Source organism: Pseudopodoces humilis, chromosome 9 (assembly GCF_049639895.1).
Source record: "Pseudopodoces humilis isolate 2021_Gansu_Grassland_sample_001 chromosome 9, ASM4963989v1, whole genome shotgun sequence".
Taxonomy (NCBI): Eukaryota; Metazoa; Chordata; class Aves; order Passeriformes; family Paridae; genus Pseudopodoces; species Pseudopodoces humilis.
This window is the reverse complement of record NC_142208.1, coordinates 4,447,830-4,471,581: the sequence shown is the minus strand read 5'-3', so window position 1 is coordinate 4,471,581 and position 23,752 is coordinate 4,447,830. Positions and strand designations below refer to the sequence as shown.

General features: G+C 42.6%; 1 protein-coding gene and 1 long non-coding RNA gene across 4 annotated transcripts in view; one reads left to right on the top strand and one right to left on the bottom strand.

Annotated features, from left to right (window-relative positions):
• The window catches only part of PCDH15 (protocadherin related 15), a 665,923-nt gene that overhangs the window by 45,984 nt on the left and 596,187 nt on the right, over positions 1-23,752 (top strand). The window lies entirely within an intron of this gene.
• Positions 17,406-22,291, bottom strand: LOC148183744 (uncharacterized). The gene is made up of 4 exons (XR_015773259.1): positions 21,949-22,291; positions 21,201-21,324; positions 18,625-19,054; positions 17,406-18,127 (listed from the first exon to the last, which is right to left on the bottom strand). It is a non-coding gene; the product is annotated as an uncharacterized LOC148183744 (long non-coding RNA).

Genomic DNA, 23,752 nt, shown 5'->3' with positions numbered 1-23,752 from the left:
ATGCCAGTACCACTGACCTTCCTGAACTGCTTCCAGGACCTTCCACATAACTATTTTGCTTATTAACTGTGTTTCCAGATGATGTTTTCCACCTGGCTTCTGGGAGCAGATGGCAGGTCAGAGATGAGATGATTATTCTTCAGTGGGAACATCACTGGGGCCATTCTGACATATCCTACCAAGATACTTCTCTTTTGACTAAAGCCCTTCTAACTTGTAAGAGTGTCTGCTATTGATAAAAGCTCAGTGGTTTATGAAAGGTGCCCCAAATAGCTGAAGTTCAGTTTCTTTTTAGACCACTGAGTGTAAACCTTTCCTTTATTGGTTCTAATGGGAGCTGAGAAACCCAGTTCTGGCATTTTGGTGGCTCCTGAGAGCCCTCCACTGCTCTGTGCCCTGCTCAAGTAGGACAACTAATAAATTATTCTCTTAAGATCTATTGATGTTGGAGACTGCATTGGGAGTTTAGTGAAATCACTGCTGTTCCAAAAAATCTTTTGGAGACCACAGGTGAGTTCTGTAAAAAGAACAGGGGAACGGAACTGAACTCTGTTGTAAGTCTGAGTGCAAATTTGCATACTTTGCACCAAAATCGAAGTGGAGAAAATCCAATTGACTGTTCTCCTGAAATGGTTGACTAACCTTTTGTATTAGGAAGAATATAAATATTATTTTGGGTACTGAGGAGAGTGTGTTTAGAGCCAAACACTTGATATGCTAAACAGTGAAGCACACATTAAGTCTTCAGCATTATCCCTTAGTTGGAGTGAGTTACTGGTGGTTACTGCAGTCTGCTGGGAAGCTAGGCTCCAAGTGTGGGACTTGTGAAAGTCCTTTCAGCAGCCCAGTGTGTGAGTTAAGCTTCTGATAGATTCATTTAGGGTTAGAGGGTGTTTTAAAGCAAAATAAAATACCCTAATCACCTGTCATTGCTGTTGGTGTGCTTGGGGAGATGGCATGAGGGCTCCCAGGTGAGGGACACATGTGCAGGCATCCTCTCAAGAACTGGGATGCAATTAAGGACCAAGCCAGTGCCCTGCTTTGTCACTGCAATCTGAAGGAAATGCAATAGCCAGAAGTGAACACCTTGAGGCTGATGGTGTGGAGTTCTTTGTGCCTTTAAACTTCTCTGAATCTGAGGGTGTCTTTCATACTTGTTCTGATTGCTAAGGCCCCTTCCAACCCAAACCATTCCATGATTAAAGGATTTCCTGTTTTTTGCCAGCATTTTGAAAGCTCCAGATCTGTACTGCAGTTTAGGAAATATTTCTCAGTAAAGGGCTTATTGGCATACATAGTGAATTGTCTTGAAATATTGAAGCTTTGAACTTAATTTTGATGGAGAGGTTGTAAATAATAACAATGTGCTAGGGATCCTTCTACCTTGCAGATACTGAGACAGTGGTGATTCACATTAACATTTCCTGAATTTCCTGAGCCTGTGGATGGTGCTTCTTTATAAAGAGTTGAGAACATTTGAAGGGTTTGCGACTAAAAATCAACTTCTATTAGTTTAAGTTGCAACCATTGATATTTTCAAAGCTGAGCATATGAAAGATGCTATAATAGATGAGAAATAGGGTACAATTGTTCTTTTGAACTATAGAAAAAGCATACGGACCGGCATGTATTTGGGCTGTAATGAAGATCTGAGGAAGTCTCCTGTTGTGATTCTTTGTCTTCTTGTGCTGTAACAAATAATGGGTGTTGCTATTTTTATTTTAATTTTTATTCTATTTTTATTTTTATTGTTTTATTATTATATATTATTTTTATTTATATTTATTTTATTTTTAGTGTCTACCTGCTCAACAAGAACCTGGTCCTTTGTGAAATCTCTGCAGACTTTTCTTCTAAGGACCAGGCTTTTAAAGCTCATCCACTGTAAATAACTTGTGTTTGGATGTTAAATATTTTAACCAATCAATTACATCAGAGCTGTTAGATATTGAAGAAAATAAAGCAGGTCTTCTCATGGTACACGTTATTAAAAACGAGATTCACTTAATAAATTATAAAAAGTTTAATATAAACAAAAAGACAATTAGGAGACTAAGGAAATAAAGCAAAGGGTTAAAATGGCCGGGTGCCCTGGCGCGCTGCCAAGAGCACACCTGGTATCTCAGGAACACTCTTTTTATCCCCTCCTGCTGTGAGGGTTTAATGCACATTCAGACTTTTTCAACAGGTATTTAGCATGTCCCCTCCCTGGTTCCACCTATTTAAAACATGATCTGTATAGTTTTTATTTTTGCTGACTATCATTATTTCTGCTGGTCATCATTATTCTTGCTGACCAACATTATTTTGAGTCTGGTTTCCTTTCTTCTGCAAATGGTCAGTGTTGATAACATTCTGGGCCCCTCATCCTTCCTTTGAGGGCAGCTGGGCTTCACATCTTTCCCTCCTGCTGCCGACGGCCTGATCTTGGCTTCAGATAACAATTTGGGCTCTATTGTTCTTCCACTGACAACAGCTTGGGCCCCACTGTCTTTGCCCTCTGGGGTTTCCTTGCTGGTACTTAGGAGATTCCTTTAAGCTTAAAACTTGTTAGCAAGAAAAAAAGTACATACATAGCCAAAAAGTATTTAACATATAATATTCATCTTAATACTTGCGAAAGCCAATATCAGAATATAGATTTATAACAACGTAAAGGGAAGCTGCCTCAATCCTTTATGGTGCTGGGCTTCCTCCCCTGAGAAAGCTCTTTCTGCCCCACAATCTTTGGAAAACTGTCCCCATAAATACCCTTAGGAGGTCTCTTGGTTTAGATTTCTCCTTTTAAACATTCTCCTTTGGTTTGCCACCTGCAGGTAGACTGGGCTATAAATAGCACAGGTAGTAACTAATTTATTTTTCTTCTCACTTGGCTTATGAAATGCTGATTTGCTTGTACTTGCATTTTTGTGCTATTCTTTACCTTCCAAACCAGTGGCTTTCATCCAAATTTTCAATTAATGCTCTTTGTTCTTCCCATTCCTCTCACTTCTACAAATAGGACTTTTTTTCCTTTGGCACTTTGCTCATTGCTGTAGAAATTTTACAGAATTGCAAGGTGTGTTCCAGTGCATGGGTGTTACTTTATTGGAAGAAAATCTATCTTAAATTAGGATTTGAGAGGTACATGTAGATTTCATGCAGGTCAAATATAAACCTGTTAAACTTGAAAATACAACTGATGGTAGAACTCATTCTTCTCTACTGTAGTAGTTTGAAAACTAAATTTAAAGAAAAACTTTGATTTTAAACTTCCCTGATCTGACAATTTTATATTTTTCTATTTAACTCAGTGCCACTTCAGTGATCTGCCTAGCTGGCCTCCTCAAAATAAAAAGATTCTTTTCCTTTGCTCTCCACGTAGACAATGTTATTTTGTCAGGTATCACCAGAAGGAAGCTCACAGGACAGGGACTGGGGACATCCAATTCACAATTGGGGATTGTGAATTGAAACTAGATTCCAAGGCTGGTAGTTAATACTGGCAAAAATAACAAAAGTAAATAATTTTTTTACTCCTTGTTCTAAACTTGGCAATGACCATTAGAGTTAAAAGCTGTAACATCCTATTATCCTGACAAATTTTCTGAGAAAACTTGGGAATGGTACCATTGGGGTTGGCAAGTGAATTACCAAATGGCTGCATTCCCCTGCTGATGATGGATCTGCATCATGTTGCCACAGTTCCATGAAGTAACTCAAGAGATACTTTATGCTCTTCTGCTAAATGTTTTTTATTATTTTATGAAAAGTTATTAGTGAATAAAATCTCTTGCGTCTCGCTGAAAGACTGACAAATGACAGTAAAATGTAAAAGATCCTGTCTCTGTCCTTTCAATATGAAAGTGATTTTTCTTGCACAAGGTTTATGTCTTCTTTTCTTCATTAATACAAATTATTATTGTGCCAGTAATTCATTGCAGAGGACTATGTCGGTCTCCCTGACTGCATGGATTTTTAATCTTAGTGAATTCAGCAAGCAAATCAATGAAATTGCATCGTGAAAGAGGACAGGGAAATAAAGAAAATACTCTTCTCACGTATAGTAGTGTGGTTCTGTTGTGTGCTGCTTGGGTTATTTGTGCTGGGTTGCCAAAACAAAAGCTCTCCAGATGAACACCAGGATTGTTAATGGAGCACGACATTTTTGGGTTTCAAGTGCCAGGAGATGAAGAAAATGAGAGAAAACAATGAAGTGCTTTACATTCCACTGTTTCTTTTAAGTACCATTTTCTTTTGTGTAATTGCCTTGGCCCAACCATATGAAAATGTCCATCTTGTGTTTAAATGTCATTCCTGGGTTTTTTTTGTTTTGTTTTTTTTTGGGTTTTTTTTTTTGTTGGCTGGTTGTTGTTTTTTGTTTTGGTTTTTTTTTTTTTAATGAGAACATTTGGCTTCTTAAAAGCTTGAGTATTTGACATTCATTATTTCTTCCATTCACTCCTGGAATAAATTAGACAAATTGCAGTAGTTCAAGAGAGATGGAAACTGACTGTAATCAGGACACACAGAATGTGTGGCAAAGGAGCAGTGCCAGCTATGGCTTCTTATATCTGCTACCTCCTACTCTAGTTTTAATGTATTTATTTTATTTTCTTTCTTGTGGCAGTGACCTGTGTTCAGCCTGAGGATAAAGGAGCTCAAGTTCCTGTTTGATGCAAAGCATTTCCACCCACTCATTAGGGGAGAAAGACACTATCTCTGTCACATGGAGGTGCCTCCTGGTTGTGAAGTGTATTTTGCTGTGGCAGGCCACTTAACTGTGTTATACTGGAAGCAGTATGACTGGGAAAGAAGTTTTGTGCTTATACCTGAAAATGCTGGTCCTCTGTCTAGGAGAACTTGGAAACATCCAAGTTTCTGGGCTTGAGAAGGTGCAGTGATATTGAGGGTGGGATTCATCTGACCCTGAGATCAGGTCAGTTCGTCATAGTGTGGTCTAATAACACCTAGGCTGTGGGTTTGATCCCTGTAGGGGCCATTCATGTAAGTGTTAGACTCCATGATCCTTGCAGGTCCCTTCCAACTCAGAATATTCTGTAATTCCTCTCTTAATTAATACCATTGGAGTAATGGTGTCTTTCTTGGTGGGAACTCTGAGCCAAGGACACAGGCAGAGGAGATCCTACAGAATTTTTCCATCTACTTTCCCAAATAAAAACATAAAACAATGAAAATAATTTCCCCAAACCTTTGGACTGGTTTTCATTGGCAATTTAATGAACCATGTTTTGGGTGATTTTGGTTTCTTTTTGTTCCAAAACAACCAACTCTCTCAATAGGTACATAATTATCTGTCCTGGGGTGACTTTATGATACTGGTATCCCCAATCACCTGGTTTATGTTATATATTAAGTTCTGCACCTTTAAGACTGGCTTTGAGAGCAAGAGAGGGGGAAGAAGAAGCGCGCAGTTTGTGTTAAGGAAAAACATCACTCCCCCATATCTCGCTCCTGGACTGTGGTGTCTGCAGCACGGACAGACAGCGGGACAGAGCTTCTCTCTGGCTTTTAGTTAGTTCTAGCTAGCTGAGGCAGAGGAGTTCCCTGGACCTTTGTTTTTTCCCTTTTTTCTTGGATCTGTGCAAGCCTGCTCTGGACTGAACACCCAGCCAAATCCCGGGAGCTCACGCCTGTGGCCCACCAGGGCCTGAGCCTGGGCACTTTCCAGTGCCAGAGGGACTGATAAGAACCTGAGCAAGCTGAGCTACACCACATGAAAAGGACTTTTCTTCCTAGACTTGCCATCCCATCGAACAGCAAGAGGTTTTATTATTTAATATTACTCAATTTCTAATAAATAAACAGCTTTTTCCACTTCTCTCCAAGGAATTTTTTTTTCCTTTTCCCAGACCAGTTAGTGGGGAGGGGGCATTTCCCTGGGGAAATCCCATTTGGAGTTTTCCTTCCAAATTTGCCCTAAACTAGGACATTATCTAAAGAGCTTTCCTTGCCGAGCTGAACCTCAACAAATGTTTGTCTGTGCCAAACCAGATCACAGGTCCTGATTCAAGAGTTTGAGATATTTCTATTAGTTATTTCTCCCTCTTATGGCTTTGATCCTGGATTTTTAAATCTGTAATAATGGTCTCTGCTCTTGGGCTTTGAGCCCTGGTGGGATTCTTTTCCTGACATGACAGAACTGGATCTTTGGTCTGGTCTGTGACTTTTCTTGCACTTGGCATCCAGGAGTTTGTTGGTCAGGCCATTTAATTTGTCATTTATGTGGTCTCTGTTCTTGACCACCAGGAATAAAAATAAATATGAGTCATATGCCTCTTTTTGAACCTCAGAATCAGCTACCAGAGCACCAGATTTATTAATACACTATGACAACCTATTAGCTTTTATATGGAATAGAGAAATGGGTTTGGTTTGGGATTTTTTAGTTTTCAGAATTAAGAATTTAATGTAATATTAGAGCAGGCAGGATGATGTACAAACTGTCTTTTTCTTGGGAGAGAAGTCAGGACCTACATGGCTTTCTAGCTTTTGAGTGTTGCTGGGTTTTGATTTTTGGGAGGGGATTTTGTGTGGGGTTTGTTGGTTTTTTGGGGAGTTTTTTAGAGCTTTTTGTTGTTATTTTTGTTGTTGTTGATTTGTTTTAGGGTCTTTTTTAGTGTTTTTTTTTTTTTTTTAAAGTGGACTGATATTTTGAATCCCCATCTCTCTCATCAGCAGACATAATGTTAAATCTTTGGCGTTTTTTTTAATCTTCTGATGCATAAGTGATGAAATCACATATTCCATCTGTTTTCTGTGGTGTTATCCTGAAAAGGTAATAGAAAACCACAGGTAATAATTTCCTTTTCTAAGCTGGTAGATGCCACATACAGCCTTTCCAGCAGGTCGCCTTTTGGGACAAAGGGATGCTTCACCCCAAACCCTGTGTGCAGCTTCCAGTTCTGAGCTAACATCCCATTTCAGACTGATCCTTCTCAGTGCTCTTAGCTTCCCTTTGGAATGTAAAATTTGGAAGGATAGCCAGCAGGAAGACTGAAGTTCTTCTTGGAAGAACTGGGCCACATGCTTGTAGTGGTGTTGTGACAAAAATTTCAAATTTCATACAGAGCAGCTCATTTGGATGGATTAGAGTCAAACAGTCCTCATGTCTCAGGTTTTCCCCTCAGGTCAGGGGTTTTTACCATCAGGGAAATTAGAGTGTGAAAGTTTCAGCAGAGACTTGTAATTGTGGGTTATCCCCAGTCTTGTCAGTGAAAAGAAGTGAGTTTCTGAAGACTTTGGCATCCAAATTACTCACTCCCTCCTGGAAATCAAGATAAATAAATATTTGTGGCTGTTGTGAGTTTGCTTTCCAGTGACTTCCTTCCTCAGTGTTTCCCATTTTTTGAGTGGGATCTGGCCTTCCCGTACATTTAACCTCCTCTGACAAAGATGAGATGGTGTTTCTTGAGGTACAAAAGGCAGAATGGTTATGTAAAAAAATTCTTCAGGACATTGCAGGATTTCTTGTAAGTGCTTAGACTGGCCTCTATGGGTGGTGCTGGTGTTTTAAGGATGCTTGAGCAGACAAAGTCTCAAAGTTTGCTCTTAGTTTTTTAATGGAGTCTTCTACATCATGGAGATCCAAAAGATGGATCCAAGGAGGAGTGGTGCTTAGAGAAAAATGTAAGACAAGAGTGTATTACAGCTGAAAGTTCTGATATTCATACTTTGTTCTTTAACTTAGATGAGGGTGTAAGGAAATACAGTTTATCCCTGTGTCTTAGTTTAGGGCAAATTAGGAAGGAAAACTCCAAATGGGGATTTCCCCAGGGAAATGCCCCCTCCCCACTAACTGGTCCGGGAAAAGAAAAAATTCCTTAGAGAGAAGTGGAAAAAGCTGTTTATTTATTAGAAATTGAGTAATATTAAATAATAAAACCTCTTGCTGTTCAATGAGATGGCAAATCTAGGAGGGAAAAAAAAAAAGTCCTTTTCATGTGGTGTAGCTCGGCTCGCTCAGGTTCTTATCAGTCCCTCCGGCGCTGGAAAGTGCCGAGGCCCAGGCCCCGGTGGGCCACAGGCGTGAGCTCCCGGGATTTGGCTGGGTGTTCAGTCCAGAGCAGGCTTGCACAGATCCAAGAAAATTGGAAAAAAAACAAACAAAGGTCCAGGGAACTCCTCTGCCTCAGCTAGCTAGAACTAACTAGAAGCCAGAGAGAAGCTCTGTCCCGCTGTCTGTCCGTGCTGCAGACACCACAGTCCAGCAGCGAGATATGGGGGAGTGATGTTTTTCCTTAACACAAACTGCGCGCTTCTTCTTCCCCCTCTCTTGCTCTCAAAGCCAGTCTTAAAGGTGCAGAACTTAATATATAACATAAACCAGACAATTGGGGATACCAGTATCATAAAGTCACCCCAGGACACCCTGTATTTAGGTGGTTTGAGACATTACTGTTCAATCTGTTTGGATGTTCAAGGTTCACTAATAGTGACTTTTAAGGCTCCATGTTTATTTATTTATTGAACAAATTCTCATTAAAATAACCCCAAAGCATACAAAAAACCCCAGCCACGCACCAAAAATACATAATAGGTCAACAAGAGGTACGAAAGCACTGTTAAATATGCTCTCAGTAGGAAATTTAGTTTGTAAAGCCGAGTAAGTAACAGGTATTGGTAAACATCAAGTGAAAGATACTTTGGATGTATGAATTCTAATTTCTACTGCACATCTGAATTCTTATACTCTTAAATTCAAAGGAATTGCATTTTAGTGACGTTATCAGCAGCATGTGATGGAGTTTGAGTAGTTCTGAAGCCCTGTAGCTTGGAGATGGCAAAACATTTTTTTCTATACTGAGTGAAGACTATTGTTTTGTCCTTGAATGGCTTTAAACTTTGTTTTGTTTTTTTTAAAAAAAGATGAAAATAAATGGTGCTGTTGCATTTGTTGTTTTTCTTCCCTATTTTGCTTGTAACCCACTTTTTACAGTGCAGCATTATCCTTTGTTTCACCCAGAAAAAACGGGAAGGAACTCTGGGAAATCAAGGTGGATTCAGTTGACATGGTGTAGCTTTGTTAGGGCAAAGAGCTGGGCAAATCAGCTCAACAAGGGCAGAACTACTGCTAAAACCAGGTTCCTGATGGGAGATGCTTTCCCTAGGAGGTTTTCCCTGGGATGCCATCTCCCCTCTTTAGGATAAAGCTTGATCCCAGTGCAGTGCAAAAGTCTGAGCCTGGGGGGGACTGTAAGGACAGGAATTCTCACCTGGAGGGGCTGCCCAGCCTTGGGACTTAAGATCTGCTCTTCCCTGGGGATTTTTCTCACCAGAGGCAAATTCAAGTGTGAACATGGACAGTAGATTTTTTTCCACCTGGCTCATAGGAGCTGAAAGGAAAAGTGGGGGGAGGACAACACAATCTTCTTTGGTAGGAGTATACAGAATTTCTTCTTGCAAGTCATCCCTGCTCTGACAGACACCACTTACACAATCTCTGTGTACACAAGTGTGTGCTCTCTCAAGAAGCTTTCTGGAAATCTCTTCAAAATTAAGAATCCTGAAGTAATGCCTCTTGAGGCCCTGTGTGCCTATGAGTCTTTCAGGCAAAGAGAAATCTTGTTTTGTGCTTAAGTGAAGTTAAGTAGGACTAAAAGAAATACCTGAACTACATGACAACATTTCTTCTCAGCATTCCCAAACACCTTTTCAGTTCAGCTTTTCTGCTGAGTGTCATTAAATCCTGAGGATGGTGAATAAATCCCAGTCACTTTAATCCTTTCAGAGATCAAATGGCAATAAAGAAGCACTGATATAATGGCCCTGGCAGTGCTGGAGCTGCAGCAGAGCAAGTGAAGGCATGTGTGCTTTATTAAAGGCTCCCTGATCCTGTGCTCTCTCCAGCTGATGCTTTCAGGGGTTCCTAGGGGTGGCCATGGAGGGGGCAGCTGCTGGAGACAGCAACAGGCTCAAGGCAAAATCAAGAAGATGCTGCATTAATTCATTATCTGTTTCTTAAAGAACACCATTTGCTTTCACAGCAGAATTCCTCACAGCTGCATGCACACCTTGCTGCCTCCAGAATTCGTATCAGATATGGATATCAGCTCAATAGCAGAGGAAGGAAACGGGTCTCTGCACATCAGTGCCATCTCTTCATCATCCTGCTGTAGGGAAGCACAGAGTGTAATCAGAGTGATCCCTTTGCTCAGCTGCAGGAACAACACAGGGTCTGATTTCTGCTTGTTGAATCTGCCTGCAGAGCTCAGAGAAATATTGAATATAGTGTTTTTGAGGTTCCTACAAATCAGAGGTTGCTTCAAAACAATTGATCAGTATGTTTGAAAAGACTCAACAAAAACCCAAACCCCAAAATTTGCCATCTGGTACATTGCTACCCCTGTTACTTGAGTTTACAGATATTTTAAGCAACCCTCCATGCACATCAAAATATAATTATTGAATCCAGAAACATGGCAGCAGTTGCTGTATAGGCAAAAGGAAAACAAAAGGAATAACTGGAAGCAGCTCTTCCCAATGCCTCTGGTGCACCTGACTTACCGCGTCTGTGGAAACAAACATCTGTGTGTATTTGTACAGATATTTGGAATCGTGGAATAGTTTGGGCTGGAAGGGACCTTAAAGTTCATCCAGTGCCACCCCTGACACGGGCAGGGATGCGTTCCACTATCCCAGGCTGCTCCAAGCCCATCCAGCCTGGCCTTGGACACTTCCAGGTATCCTGGGGCAGCCACAGCTTCTCTGGGCACCCTGTGTCAGGGCCTGCCCACCCTTCCAGGGAGAGATTTCTTTCTAGTACATGAAATTTCTACAACGCCAACTGTAGTTCCCCAGCTCTCAAGCTCTCCTGTTCCCTCACCTGTGAGGAGAGCTGTATTTTGGCAGCCAACATGTTCTGCTCTGTGCAGTGCTCAAGCATGAAGGTCAGATGTGCCCAAGAACCCCATTTCAGGAAGAATGTGCGGGGAGAGCCTTTGCCTCACAGTAACAGTTTGTTACCATTCTGCTGATTTCCGACATTAACAGCAGCTGTGCCAAAGGATGACCTTTGTCATGCTCTTGGTGGTGCTTTTCTGTCCTGAATTTCCCAAACCTGTGCATGTGGGCACTTAAGACAGTGTCAGCACCAGAGCCACTCAGGTGCTGTGTAGTCAGACAGCAAATGTGCTTCCAGACTCCTGGAGCAGGCTGTGACTCAGCCAGCAGTGCTTTGCACCAGCTTCTGCCAATCAATTTGCAGCTCAGTGGTTCCCTTCAGCAGCTCAGTTATTCTCATGCTGAATTATAAGGCTGGTTTTTTTCCTTTATTGTCATTGAAGTGCTCCAGCTTTTGATTTAATTAAATCAGCCCCATCAGTTTCCTTCCAAAGCTATGCAAGAGTCCCAGTGCAGCACCACTTACAGCCATGTTCAACCCATTTTTCATTTGACTCTATCATGCATAATTGCAGGTATGAGAAAGTTTGTGGTGTTATCATCATGTGCTAATGTCAATTCTGTGGTCCTTTTTCTTCATTTCTTCCTCTGCTGTTCTCTTTCACATTGAGTGCATGAAATAAATAAATCCCATTTTCTCTGAAATATTAAAGGTCTGCACTAAAAAGTTGCCTGTTTGCAGAAATTTTAGTAGTCTTATTATAATCTAAAGTGGTTTAAGTTATCCTTGATGGCTGCTTGATGGTGCAATGGTCCAGTCCACCTCTCCATAGTTGTTGCATCTCTTGGCACAGAAACATGATATGTAAATATAAAAATACTGGCCCCTTGTTCAGGAGTATTCCTATGAAAGATGCCAAAAAACTGAAGTGGAGCAAACATTGAATTAAAAAAAATTTAAAAATCAGATTTGAATGCTCAGATGCTCTTGTTCAAGTTTGGAAGTTCAGTCTCTAATTAGTCATTTTAAAAACTGCCATGGAATTGGGTTTCTAGTCCCTGTTCTGCATAGTGGAAATTACCTCTGTAGGAGTAAATAACTCTGACCTGCTGACCCCAGTGGTGCTGCCTTGCACCACCTTTAATTGAGAGGAAAACCAGTAGAAACAGTAGTTTTGGCAATAGATTTCAGCAGTCTTTGCTAAAAAGTATGATTGAAATACTTGCTCTACTTTCAGTTCCTCGATTTCATCTTTATTTCCCTTTGTGCAAATTTGAGGACTTAATTTGTCTCCAGGACTCCACTGGAATATTTCTGTAGCAGACAAATTATTTGTCAGATAATGTTTTACAGGAACCTTTCTCTTACTGCTCTCAAATGACATTCCTGGAAGCTTTTTCTATTCTTTTTAGACGGTCCCAGAGACCAAAAGAGTGCTCTGGGGTTAGGACTGACTTCCTTACTGCTGCCTTTGCCTGGAGAGAAGTTCTTTAGGAGAAGTCTAATCTTCTGAAGCAAAATCCCAACTGACTGGGGATGTGGTTCCCTCCAGTAATTAAAGTTGTAACTTCACACCAAAAGGTGCAGGATGGAGTCCTTGAGCTGGGTACCAGGTTGTTATTTGTGATTTAGTCCTTAGATCTTACACTTACTGGGCTCATTGCAGCAAATCAAAGGATTTACTGAAAGTGTGGGCAGGGAGGGGAGCCTTAGAGCAAAGACAAAATCCTGCTTCCTGCCTGGGAGATTTGGGAGGGGAGAGCTGGGAGTTGTGTCCCTGCCACCAACAGGGAGCTGGGGGTGCAGGCTGCATTTAAATGAGTGTGTTTAGATTTAGTCTGTGACAGTCCAGTGACGAGGCAGCTCCCTCTCAAAAAGGTTTCCTGCTTTGTCAGGTACCAGAACAGGATGTTATGGGCTGTGAGAGGGAGGTGGTGTCTGGGCTGGGATTCAAGGAATTACAACACCAGGTAGGAGTAGGGGTGCTGCTCGCCTGGAATGCAGCTGTTGTGAGGCCATTCACATCCCCAGCTAAGGGGATTCCTTAAAGTGGAATGGTTTGGATTCAAAGGATTCAATTGGATTCAATTCCCATTCCACCCCTGCCAAGGGCAGGGACACCTTTCACTATCTCATGGTGCACCAAGACCTGTCCAGTCTGGCCTTGGACACTTCAGGGATCCTGGGAACAGCCACAGCTTCTCTGGGCACCCTGTGCCAGAGCCTCACTGCTCTCAGAGAAAATAATTCCTTCCTAATATCCTATCTAATCCTGCCCTCAGTCAGTTTGAAGCTGTTCTCCCTTCTCCTGACACTCCAGGCCCATGTCCCAAGTCCCTCTCCAGCTCTCCTGGAGTCTCTGTAGGTCCTGAGGTCTCCCTGGAGCCTGCTCTTCTATAGGTGAACACCCATGGCTCTCCCAGCCTGGCTCCAGAGCAGAGGGGCTCCAGCCTTAGGAGCATCTCCATGGCTTCCTCTGGATTCACTCCAGCATCTCCACATCCTTTGTGGAGAGCTCTGGGTTTTGAGCATTTTCTACATCTGAGATATGACCAAACCATGTTACACCAGTAGAGAACAGTGAAGTGGTGACTCACAATGTTCATGGTGCATGATGGAAGAGCAGGGGTGTTTTCAGTGGAAATGAGTTTCTCAGAGACATTGGGGATAGTAAAGGACTTGTCTTTTACTGCTGCCAGACTGCCCAGGCCCAGGGCTGATGGACTCTGAGAACAGGGAACAAACTGTGGTTCAGAGATTACAAATGTGGAGAAGTCCTTTTCCTGCCATACCATCAGGATTACTCTGAAATTGTCCTTGGAGGATTTTGCTCTCTGAGAGATGACCCACAGATCCTTGTTTGCTTTGCAAGGCAGGAAAAGGCAATTCTGTGTTGCTCATGAAGTGAACCTGTGCACCCTGGTGGAGATCCAGGGGAGAAAGGGTTATGTGTGGAGACATGGATTTGCTGCTGCTTCCCTTCCCTTAGGTTTTTCTTTCCCTCAAGCCAAGGTAGACCTTGCTCCTAGAAATCCCCATGTTGAAACCACTGCTGGCTGCTCCCTTTGATGTCCCATTTGTACCTCTCCATCCCTGTAACTTTCTGATTCTTTTTTGCCATCTGGTTCCTGAATCTGTAGGAATTTCAGGATTGAGTTAAATTTGGGAATTGGCTAACATACCAGGTGAGGCCAGGGCCCTCTTTTCTTTTTCACCTGCCAATGTGTGAGCATTGCTGTCTACTTTGTTTGCTACTTTTGATAATTCTGAATTTTCTGTACTGTCTTGGCAGAGTTGTGGGCAGAGGAGGATTTGGAACAAGGTGGAAAACCTTCCCTGGAGCATTATGTGCATTTTGTCTTCCTTTCCAGCTGCCTGTTGAGACCCATCACAGTTTTTAGTCCATGTATTATTTCATGGCAGTGCTTTTGTTTCCTAATCAAGATGGCCTGAGGCACCAAGTGCCCAAGCCTGAGGTTCCCACTGAAAAACAGGACAATGATTTATTTTGACAAGATCTATTTACCATGAAATCATGACCAGTGATGCTAATTTTACTGTCATTTTCAATTCATTATTAGATAAGCCCTTATTAGCTTTTCTAGCACTTTTTACTAAAAATGCTCTGACAAGCCTAAAATTGCATGGCTTTCAGATTTTGGCATATTGTGGGGTTTTTTTCCCCTCTCCTCCCCTGGGACCATTCCCACTCAGAATTGTCACATGCAATGACACCAGATCAAATGAGCAAAACACTCTGTTGCTCAACACAGAGGGTTGTTTAGGCACAGACATAAGATGTACTCAAAGTCATTACATTATAAAAACAATTTTTTGAAGTATTTTAGGATATTTCAAACTCAAATTATGGTTTCTGGAGAGCATTCCAGCAGTATCCTTGCCTGATACATTTGAGCTTTCCCTGCCATGGGCTGACATTGATCCTGACTGACAGGTTTGAGTCATGAGGCTTGGTCTTTTCTGAAGATAAGTGCTAATATTTTGTAAACCAAATTATTTGAAAAGGCTTGTTCAGCACCTTCACCTGAGGAAAAGTTCTCCCTACTTGACTTGGAATGAAGGTTTGACTGCCACTGCTCTTTCTGGTGGTGTAATTAATTTATTCCCACTCCTCCCTGCTTGTGCCTCCCACAGGCATTAGCATAAAAGCCGTGTTACCACTAGATGGGCCTGTTTCTTTAATAAGCCATTGACTACCACTTGGAAAGAGAAGTATTTCAGGACTCCTCTGGTTGATATCACGTACATGTTATCTAACTGCTCCTTGACTGCACTTACTTGTCAGGCCATTAAAAAATCAGGCTTTGTTTAATCCATCAGCCTGTGCCATTCTACTGCTTTCCATGTATAGAATTAGGAAGATCTTTGGGACTCTGGAAAAAAATCTTTGGCTTATTTTAATTCATTTTTTTTTAATTAGGGAATCAGCGCTAATAACACCTCACTCAAATTCCTATATGTGTATTTGAAAAATGTATCAGAATATTTCCATCATATGACCTGTGACAAATGGAAATGTTCAGCCTCAGTAAATTTATTAGACATGGTCACTGGCTGTTTTTATTTAGGAAATAGTAATTTATTGTCTTACAAATATTGAAAGCAATAAACATTACTTTGTGTTATTCAAAACCAATCACAGACCCATTCTTAAACAGCTTTCAGCAAAGGCAAACCTTGAATATGAAATGCAATGGGTATTTTTGGAAGCAGGTGTTTTATCAGGTCAAAGATGTGATGGCTGCAATTCACTGAAGCTTTCACTCACCACAGCAAGAAAAGCAAACTGGTTTGATGCTTTGCTTTCTGCCTTGTACCAGGAGGCACAAATCAGAGGTTGTCCCAATCCAAGAATGACAGAGCCAAGGGAGAGGGGCATGTCTAGAAAAAGGGGAAAACTGACCCAGTTTGGTGCTGCTGTGGTGGAAGCTGGTTTAGAGATGTCCCTTTCAACCAGTGCTGCTACAGCTGAATAAAGCCAAATTAAGTGAAGGTTTTCACAAACACCTCTAATTCCACAGGAAGGGAAAAAGCCCAAAAATGAACCATAAAATTTTTCTAAAATATTTTTTTGTACATAATGTGGCACAAGAAAACTCTTAGATATTCCTTGCTTATATTGCATATTTTTTCCTACAGTTATAACTTTATTTATTGACTTAGTATTTGATTTAATACCTCTTCAATTTCTTTTTTAAACCCCAGCCTTGAAGGAGCATCCCTGCTCTGCCTGGCAATTTAGATTTCAGCTCAGCCTGTCTGTAATAGCTGTCTATAACCTGTCCCAAAATTATGATCATAGTAATTCACCATCATAATGTATAAAATTTGCAGTTTTAATCAACCTGCAATTGGAAATCTGACTTGCCAGTGTGTTTGAACTTGGTATTCATTTGTTCAGAGGTGTTTCTCTAGGGGTGATTTGCCTCAGCAGTTACACACTTCTGCCACAGATGATGGTGACCTTCCTCCTGGTTCTGCAGATGTTCCAGCTGGTGCCTGAGACAGCCATCTATCTCCTAAGGTCCCACAAGTGTTTTATATATATACAAAAATTAAATCAAAGCAAGCATCTATCCAGTCTTATTGGGCTTCTTTGTTTCTTGTTTGCTTCCACACTGACATCAGTAAGAGCCTAATTCTTCCAACAATCTTATGTGGATACATTTTAGGAAACTCATTTCACACTGTGGTAACAAATAATAACAACTTTTCTGTCAGTTCTCAATGCCTGTTTTTAATATCTGCTTGACTGTAGCAGTTGGCAGAGACAGAAATTGTGGGTCTGAATTTTCAGAAGACACACAGAAATGGGGTAACACAAGAGGAGTAGATGTCAGTGTTTAATACAGTGTGATCTGACCTTGAATTGTCAGTATCTTGGCTGAGTAAATCCTGTTTAATGTAGAAGTTGTCTAGGTGTGTTCACCCTGACAGCTCTGTGCTTGGGATTAAGTGCAGTTGCAAACTATAGATCTTCCATGTGCATGAACTTGATTTTTAAGCTGTCAAACAGATGAAAAGTATCAATTGCATAAGCTGCTTTCTTAATTTTTCAAACATGCCCCAATGTATTGGAGTTTGAGTTCCTGCTTCCTTCTATTGCTAATTTGAAAACAATTATTACAAAGTTGTATTCAAATCTTCCTCTTGGTACTTAATTGGTGATTTATGCCTAAGAGAGATTTTGGTCAGGGTTTATTAGCTTGAATTATTGAATTATTGTTTTATGGTGGAGCTTTTTGTTAGAATTTTCAGGCACTGTAATTATCAATATCTGAAATCACTTCAGTTCATTAGTGAAGAAAATCATAAAACAGAGCAGGATAATGATACCTAATTGCAACAAGATGGATTACAGTATTTTATTTACAGATAGACATCAATGAACTGGGGGAGTAGAACTTGGGTAGCAAATATTCTTCTAGGATTTAAGATGATTTTCTGGATTTTTATTTATTTCTTTTCTTAATGAGTTATTCCTCAGCAACACACAAGCAGGTGTTTAAATGTAGGGCACTCCCTGCACAGGCATGCATTGTATTCTTAGTTTTGCTTTTAGATAAGACTCTATGAAGAATAGTAGTTCACTGCTGTGGTATTTACATGTTGTTTTGTGGGAAAGTACTTGGTTTTCTCCCCATTAAATTATTTAAACTAGATGGATGTTTTTTCTTTGCATTAGGTGTTAAAGCTGTAATTTTAGCTACTTTCAGAGCAGACAATCTGAATTTTCACAGTGACACGTGGCAATGGGTCTGCTCCATTATATGGCACATCAGGAATTTCCCTGGCTTTTGTGGAACAACAGTTTAAGGAGCATGCACAGGAGAGCTGTCATTAAGAATGTAGGCACAGTGGTTGAGTAAAACCTGGGTTGCTGCTCAAACTGCAGACTGATTCCAATTCTGCCATGGATTTTACATAAAGTAAAAGCCCGAGGTTCCTTCTAAACAACTGTGCAGTGGCTGAAGTTGAACGTAACTGCTCATTTTCACCTCACAAGTGCTGAGAAAGAATAATAATTTTCTGTCTGCAAAAACTGCTTTTAGTTTCCCAAAACTTCAGTGCTTAGTTGAAAATACTGGTCTCTCTGTAGCTGTGTAGTTTGCTTCCATGTAGTCAATCAGCTGAATGAGGATAGGATTCCTAAGGGTCTGTTTCTTGGGATGCCCATCTCTCCTGTGTGTATTTTTGTTTCCTGGTGATCAAGAAGACTGACACACCCAATTTCTCACTCTAGTGAGTCTCTGCTGTCCTTTACTGTAGGAGAATCATTTAGGAAAGAAAGAACATTTAAGATCATGAAGTCCCACAGTAAAGCTGACATTGCCAAGCCCTCCACTAACCTATGTCCCCAAGTACCACATTTATATGTCTTTTAAACCCCTCCAGGAATGGTGACTCCATCAGACCCTTCCAGGGCCTGAGCACCCTTTCCATGGAGAAATTCCTTCTGGTGTCCAACCTGAGCCTCCCCTGGCACAGCTTGAGGCCGTTTCCCCTTGTCCTGTCCCTGTTCCCTGGCAGCAGAGCCCGACCCGCCCTGGCTGTCCCCTCCTGTCAGGGAGTTGTGCAGAGCCAGAAGGTTCCCCTGAGCCTCCTTTGCTCCAGGCTGAGCCCCTTTCCCAGCTCCCTCAGCTGCTCCTGGGGCTCCAGCCCCTTCCCCAGCTCCGTTCCCTGCCTTGGACTTGTTCCAGCCCTCCAGGGCTCTCTGGCTGGGAGGGGCTCAAGCCTGAATGGGTTTTGCATAAACTAACCTCTGATCAAAGACCCCAGAATTCTGCAGGTGACACCAAGCCCACAGAGGGGTGTCAATCTGCTCTTCCTGGAACTGGAATGATGGAGGAGTACATTGCTTCTGCTCCTGATCTTTCAATCAGTCAATCCAAGGCTCTGAAGTATCTGGATTTCCCTCAGACCTCTGGTTGTGACTTCACTGCTGCCCCTTTGAGAAATCAGTCACGGATAATAATCTGAGGGCTGTACTGGAGTAGGAACCTTTCTCTTCTCATCTTCACCCCAAGCCCCAGGGAGGCAGGAAACATCCCTAAGGATGGTCTGTTCTGCAGGTGAGGCCTTCTGCTCCCTTCAAAAGGAGCTCATGATGACTTATTTTCTTTATCAAGGCTGTCGTGGGGGCTGGCACAGGTTTGGCCTCAGTGTGTCAGCTGTTAATCCTCCAGGCTCCTGTGGGGAAAACCAGGGCAGCTCTAGGTTTCAGCAAAATTTAAAATCTGTGTGCCACTTTTAGGGTAAAAGCTCACATGTTTCTGAAGGAGGTAATGAAGTTGCAAATTGCCTCATCATTCTAATGCATGCACATTGCCCTTCTGTTTGGCAAATCTGCAATCAAGCCATTGATTTGGCTTTGCTAATGCTGGCTAATCATGCAGAGGTGGAATTGGAGCTGTGACTGATCAGCTCTGGGAGCAGCTTTCTGGGGCTGACAGATTGGGAAAAGCAGGAAGCTGGGAGAACAGTGCTGTGCTCTCCTACTTTACATGGCAGTGTTATCCTTAAAGCGGATTTAAATGATCCCAGCTGGCTGCTGCCAGATGCATTGTCTGTGAGCCCCTGAAAGAATTCCACACCACACAGGATGGTGTGTGTATCCCTGGGAAATGAAAGTCTGCCAGGTGGTGTTCCTTGGAATTCCCTGAGTCCCTCACCCTCAGAGCTTTTTGTTGAGTTGGACTGTAAGTAAGGTAGGGACCCAAGCCCAACTTCAGTGGGTGAGCGCCTGAAGATGTTGTGTTGCTTTGAGTAGCTCCTAATGGACATTGAGCTGAGACAGCAGAGTGTCCTGGGGGTGCTGGGGGACACCGAGCTGTCCCTGAGGCAGCAGAGTGTCCTGGGGCCAAGGAGGCCAATGGCATCCTGGGGGCAGCAGGAGGAGCATTCCCAGCAGGGCAGGGAGGGATCCTGCCCCTGTGGGCAGCCCTGGAGGCAGCTCTGGAGTGCTGTGTCCAGCTCTGGCTCCTCAGCACAGCAGGGCCAGGGAGCTCCTGGAGCGGGGCCAGCGGAGGCTGCGCAGCTGAGGAAGGGCCTGGAGCATCTCGGTGCCCAGGAAAGGCTGAGGGAGCTGGGGCTGCTCAGCCTGGAGAGGAGCCCCAGCTGAGAGGGGCCCTCAGGCCTGGCTGGCCCTGGCTGCAGGGAGGGCTCCCAGCAGGGCCCAGCCTCTGCTCCGGGGGCCCAGCAATGGCACCAGAGCCACGGGCAGGGCCTGATGGCAGCAATTCCCCCTGGCCAGGAGGCACAACTTCTTCCCTGGGCAGTGCCCAGCCCTGAACACATTGGCCAGAGAGGCTGTGGGCTCTCCTGCCTGGGGCTGTGGCAGAGCTGTGTGCACACAATGCTGTGCCCTGTGCTCTGGGATGTGCTCAACCCAGCCTGAGCCATCCTGGGATTTTGTTTGTTCCTATTCTTTTCCTACAAAACACCAAGGATTCGTAGCACTGCAAATATCCCATAGAGTGAATTTTCTATGCCCTTTAACAACATCTCTACACCCTGTATATCTTGAGCTCTTTGGTTTAGCATTGCTTTAAACTGTTCATTAATGTGTTCATCAGGCTTGTGTCTGTGGTTTTGTGCTGACCTAAATTTCCATGAAAAGCGCTGATTTTTATGCTTGAGAGAGAGAACATCACAATCCTGGAATCATCTGTTATTTGCAGTATGAAGTTACTAACACTGTATTAGCATCACCCTTGACACATGCACGCAAATCCAGCTTCCAGTTCTATCACACTCCTCTTGGCTCCTTTGTGCTGAACTTTTCCCCCAGAATTTCCACTAAAAGCTGAATTCTCATCCCCTTTCTTGTAGTTTAGCTTATCTTAGTTTTGATTGTATAGTACACCTGCAATCTCCAATGCCCTGACCGATCCCAGCCCCATCAGGAAATCCTAAGGAAGAGAAATTTATCAAATTAATAGTTCTAGAGCAGGTTTTGTCAGCAACCAAAGCCTTTCTGGACATTGCTGGAAGTCAGGGAAAGAAGACCCACCATAGTTTAATTTGCACTGCGGCTTTTAGGAGGATACTGCACTTTGCAAGTAAGTCAGCAGCTTTTGGGTTGCCCTTCATTTGTGGCCAGCTTTATGGCTTTGTGGTTATCAGCAGAATTTCTAACCCTTATTGCTAATAAGAAATAATAGATGCTTGCAAAAAACTTCTCCCCCGCTCCAAAAAAACCCCAAAATCATGTATAGTTTAGGCCATGATATTCAGGTTTCTTTTTAGCTGAGAATATTTGGTGGCAGATGTCTGTACCATGAAAAGATGACAGATAAAATGTGTGTTGTCCCAACGAGTCAAAGAAATCACTCACCTAATAACGGTAATTACACTGTGCAACTGTGATGTTCTGCATGCTTAAGACCGTAGAAATATTAGCTAATTAATCCTTTCAACACTGCTATGCAGTTGCTCTAGCTGGTACTATTATATTCCTACTGTAAGAGAAGAAAGAAAACCCAGAAAAGTTTGACTGATGTGCTTTGCAGCAGTGAACAACCTCAAATTTCAGGAATTTATTCCACTGCAGTGCCTTGAAGGCAGGAGGAGGATGAAGGCCCACCTTAGCAGGCAGTTCAGATTGCTGGCTGCTCTTGCCCTTAATTTTATTCTGTTTCAGAACTGCATTATCTGCCAAAGCAGCTGTTAAAATAATGGTAGACAGGACAGTTCTAGGGGCACAAGAGCTGCACAAGCAGCTCCTGACAAACACAAATTCACCCCTCAGCAGTGCTGGGAGCCTGTAATGCAGAGGGGAATTATCTCAGGTTACCTTTGGTCTGACAGCTGCTGAGGGGAGAAAAGCAGCTGCTGGTAAGTGCCAGCTGTGAAGATCTAGATTTAATTTATAGACTGAAAGAACAAGCTGACACAGCATTTTCTGTGAAAGAGGCGAGCTGTGGTTCTTGTGAGAAGTGGATTGGACACAAAAGTCTATGGCAGCTCCACTCCAGGTATTTCTGGTCAGTGGCCTCAACAAATGAGGTTTTTTTCAGCACTTCAGGTAGTAGCTATTTCACGCTTATCTCCTGTTTAAAACCCTGTAAAAAGTATGAACTTACTGCAGCAGACCTCTTGCTGGGGGTAGAAATGAGTCAAAACACAGACTCTCATTTAACAATGTGGAAAGTCTTGGCTTGTTTTTCTTTACAGCTTAGCCATTCTGACTCCAGCAAGCTCCTGCTGTAAGGTCCAGCTGCAGACTCTGCCTGCTGGTTATTTCCTGCTGGACTATGACTGCAAGTATTAGTTTGCAGACTCTGACCACAGGCTTTCACCTTGCTTGACTATGATCACAGGCTCCAACTCCCTCAGGCCCTGACCTAGCAGATCTTTTATAGCAGCAACTCTCTTCCTTGTTTTGTTCTTTGTGTCTCTCTGAATTGTTCCATCTTCCTCAGGACTCATCCACCCCCTCAAGGTTCTCCCTGACTAGCCAACCCACCCCTTTTATCATACTTTTCCTTATTAGTCACAGCTGTGACACATTAAGGGCAAGACTGTTCCTCTTCTTTGTTAATTAGTACAGCTGTGACTTATCAGGGGTGAGGTCACCTGTAGTCCCTTCTTCTACACCTACATGAGCTAATAATAAATTAAATTAAAACTATGGATTAATGTTGTTGCTGTTGCACCTTGATAAATCTGGTGATGAAACTTGTATGGAGGTTTCAGTCTTTAGAACTAGGTTGTATTTCAGTTCTTCTAACTACAGTGGCTTCAAGAAGTTTCAGCTGTCTGTAAACCCCAAAATACAAGTCAGGATGTGTTGCCTTCATGTCATGACCTGTATTTTTGTGCTCAGCACTGTAATGTGCCTCAAAGGCTCCTGGGCAGAAAGCTGATTTCCTCTCACCTAGACTGCTCTGCCCTTCCAGTTCAGAGGTCTTGTAAAGCCACCTGTGTGTTCCTGTGGTGCCACATTGAGGGGAATGAGGAAAAGCGCATCTGAAAGCCTGTGGAACTTGCTGTGGAACGGTGGAACTGTGGAAAGCTTGTTGGAACAACTTCCTCTGTCCCTGAAAAACAAAGCTTTTCTCTGTACCCATCTGTAGGGCCTGCTGAGGGCTCCAAAGTTATGAATGCTCCAATTGATGTTCTTGGATCTCTTTTAAGGTTGCAAATAAAGATGCAAATCACTGGCATCTTTCAGAGTCTAATTTTTGCTCCTTGGCAGCCAGCACAGAACAGGCTGGTGTTGGGCAGTGCTGTGATGCCTCCCTTCCTACTCTCAGAAAATATTCAGTGGATGGTGTGAAAGGGAACAGCCTAGAAGAACACAGATATTGGAGATTGTCAGGTTTTAAAACCTCATCTGATCCCTCCCTGCTGTGCTGAATCAAGGACAGCATCTCTGCGGTGGTTTTTGACCCCATAATGTATTTCTGATCAGCTCTGACACAGGAGTAGAGCTCCCACAGCTTGTTTATTTAGTTTTGAAGGAAAACTGCATCAGGCTATAGAAAATAAACTGAAATTATCTTCAGTGAGAGAGAAACTATGCTGTGGGTTCCACGGTTCCTGGCTGTATTTCTTTCTTCTGACCACTTGGAATCAGCCACACTTTATGCCACCTCTAACAAGGGGTAATTTCTGGATATCAGAAGGAGCTGAGAGTACTGGTTACACTGAGGGAGTTGAGGAGAGGGGAGGTTAGGCAAGTGTATTGGATGAATTCATGGGCATTGTGAGGGAAGCTGGTGATATTGCAGGGGACAGCTGGAGCAGGTCCCTAAAGTCTGGTATCCTAATTTTCCATTGCTTGGAAAACATTCACTTGTATTTTTAGTTGAAGAGTGTGAAGGGAAATTGATTCTTGTCTGACCTGTCTCATGCTCACGAATGCCAGTGGATATAGCTTAATAA